This window comes from Corylus avellana, chromosome ca2, assembly GCF_901000735.1.
Source record: "Corylus avellana chromosome ca2, CavTom2PMs-1.0".
Taxonomy (NCBI): Eukaryota; Viridiplantae; Streptophyta; class Magnoliopsida; order Fagales; family Betulaceae; genus Corylus; species Corylus avellana.
Window position 1 is genome coordinate 26,922,303 of NC_081542.1, and position 3,660 is coordinate 26,925,962.

Consider the following 3,660-nt stretch of genomic DNA (forward strand, 5'->3'; position numbering starts at 1 on the left):
AAGCTGTATGTTGTAGGTGTTTATAAATTTTACCAAGAATGCAAAGGGAATGCCTTCCTTTTCGTTTTGCCCTAGTGAAAATAGAATTGGGATTTGGGATCACCTTGAGCATATAAGGGAATTTGCTAAATTGTCTAGTCTCTATCATCTTAGGCCTTAAATTATAATAAACATGTAGAGTTGGTGGATGGGTTCATAGAAGCTAGCCTAATGGTGTACTAAGGGGGTCACTGGAAATTATGGAGTGAGTCTTTAAAAACACATTAGGAGAGGGTGGGATGTTTTCTCTAATTTTATTAGTGTGAAGGTGGGCGATGGCTCTTGTACCGGGCTATGACATGAGTTATGGTGTGGAAAACATTCTTTGAAGGAATCTTTTATGTATTTATTTTTCCTTGCAAGGAATAGGGTTGCAATGGTGGCTGACCTTAGGAGTGTTAACAATGATACGGTTCATTGGGACATTAACTTCACCGGGTTGGTGCATGATTAGGAGGTGGACTCTGTCTCCTCTTTCTTCAATGTTTTGTGTTCCGCTAGGGTGGGTTGGGAGGCAATGATAGGTTTTATTGGATGTCCTAAACAAGAAGACCTTTTGAGGTCAAATCCTTTTATAAGGTACTTCTTCCTAGTGTTGACTTCCCTTTTCCTTGAAAGAGTATTTGAAGGATTAAGGCTCCTTTGAGGTTGGCTTTCTTTACTTTGACAGCTTTCCTTGGTAAAATTCTCACTTAAGATAATCTTCGCAAGTGTCATAACATAGTGATAGATTGGTGTTGTATGTATAAAAAGAGTGGGGAAACCACAGATAATCTTTTTCTTTATTGTAATGTCGCAAGAGAGTTGTGTATCATGGTAAAGAAGAAAGGAACCATCAATATTGTTTGAAATGCAATTCATTTCTTTCTAATGTAGTGCATTTGCAGAGAAAGAAACCCACGAAGCTTCGATGATCGAGAGAGAACAAGCTTCGATCTACGAACTTAAAAGCTTCCTCCAATCTGCTCACTCCTGCTACCTCTTTTTATATTTGCTCACACATATTTTTCTTTTCATGTTAATATTTTTCTTTTTATGTATTTTGTTTTGCCTTCCCAGGAATTAATCTAATTATATTCTGATTTGCCTTTATTCTTTTCGCAGGATGGACCCCATAATGTTCGCCTTTGCTTGCCACAGGTCTGTTTTCATACTCAAATTTAACCGTTATATAATTTCCCTTAATGTCAATATTCTGCTCATGTCATGTTAACTAGTTTCGCAGTCACTTGAAGCTGTGAAGAGGATATGTCCTAAAAGAGCCCTGTTTACTGGTATGACTCGTGGCTTTGATCACCACAAGGACAATGAGTTTCTGATGGAATGGAGTAAAAGGTACAAACTCACTGTTTAATGATTATAGCTTTCTATTCTCTGCCATCATGATGGCCCTAGGCTTATGGTAGTAAAGTTAGATGATCCCTTGCAATTGGGGGAGTAAGATTTTTGAAAAATGTTAGACCTACAACTCTTTTACAACTTGTTGACACATAATTGACGGGTGCTAATTTTTTTATTTTGACACGACCTGCAAACCCGACACGAAGTTAACAGGTATTGGGTTTGGGCTTATCGGGTTCGGGTCTTATTGTGTCTAACGGGTCAACCCGGTGGGTCTACGGGTCGACCCGCCAGACACGTTTAATAAATTGGTCTGGCGAGTCAACTGGGTCTGGCAGGTCAATCGGGTCTGGGGGGTCTCGGGTGACCCGCTAGACCCATTAAAAAAAAAACCTATGTCTAATTTCTAACTAATTTAACCCTAACACTTACCGACTCACTCACGGCTTCATTTAACTCTTCACTTCACGACTTCACAGTCTTCACTTCACTGGCTTTATTCCTTGTTTTTCCGTTACTTTTTCTATGTGGGTCTATGTAGCAACCCAGATTTTTAAAGTCTTATTTTAGAGATATTAAATTGATGCTATGATTATATTGATATTCATATTAGGTAATGGCATTTACTTTGAGGTTGAGATATTTATTGATGATATTAGGTAATAATATTTATTCTTGAGGAACTTATTAGATCTTATGAATATTATTGGAATGAATATTGATTTGAGGTTATTATATCATGATGATGATTTTATATTGATTATTTTATTGGGAGTTTTAAGAGATATGATAATTGATGATTGATTGGTATAATTTGGAGTATGATTGTAATAATTGGTGAAATAATAGGATAGTAAATGGTAGGTATAAGGATGGTAGAATAAGAATGTAGAATAGTATAGGGTTGGTGGAATAGTATAGGGTTGGTGAAATAGTATAGGGTTGGTGGAATAGTATAGGGTTGGTGAAATAGTAAAATGAAGGGTATAATTGTAAATTGAAGGTAGAATAGTATTTGATTTTCTCCTATAAATAGAACTCTTCTCCTTCACAATTTTCACCACTCATCTTCTCTCCCATCTCTTGCATATATTCTTCCTTCTTCCGCTTTTTACTCGGTCTTTCTTATTTCTAAGAGTGTTTACTCAGAACAGAGAGAGAAAGGGCGAGACCAAGCGCTACAAGAAAGAAAGAACACAAGAGAAACCGAGAGTGAGATGGGAAATTTAAGACAGAGAGCTGAAGAGGAAGAAAGAGAGTTTAGGCGAGAGAGAGAGAGAGAGAAAGTGAAGGGATTGTTATGGGTATGGACCAACTGCAGCAGAACGGGTTTCAAGTAATTACCTTTGATGATCCATTCATGTAATCCACTGTAAGTATTCTTACTTACTGAGTATGATATTGATATCCAATAATACGGATTTTTGTGGTTTTATAACTTGTCTAGCATTTTGCTATATATGATTCAACAATGATTTATATTGTCGAAAATCAATTGACTCACTACTTCACAGTTTTTTTGTAGTGCTTGCAGGAATGGAAAATCAAGGTAATTATGCAGTTGTGATTAGAGATTCATATTGAGATGTACAGAGATTCCAAGTTGGTTAAGTTTTGTCTAGAGTTTAGACTGTCGGATAGATCTGTATAAATGCCTTGTACGACATAGCTTTGGGTATTTTGTATAAAGAAAAGTATTTTAACAGTATTTTTTTTGTATTGATAATTACAGTTTTTCCGCTATATGAGATTATTTCAGCGTAACATTCGTGTTTATCTACAAGATAAAAGAAGAGAAATATCGGGATGTTACAAAATGGTATCAGAGCCACCTAGTAACGCCAGGTCATGTGGTATTGAAGCACTGCATGACGTGACCCGGTCCCATATTGAGAAGATGAGAAGAAGCCCACATTGAGTGGGTAGTTTATAGAGATAGTCATGGGTGCTAAGTCCCACATTGCCTAGTTACTAGGTGAAACTGGGCTTTATAATGAATTCTAGGGAAGCTCCAAATTGACTAGTCCTTTTGGGGTAATAGCGCAGATGTGGCTAGCGATTTTCCCTGGGATGTTACAAAATGGTATCAAAACATTACCAGCCTGAGATGGTGGGAGTGTGCACAAGCCTATGAGGGTCGCTAGTGGACACACGTTGGTGATGCCAAAAGTGGGTTATATTATAATGGTGTCAGTTAAGACACAACGAAATGTATAAGGGCCAAAAGTTAAGGGCCGAGAATGAAGAAATTCCCTGAGGATTGCCAACGGTGACACTGGT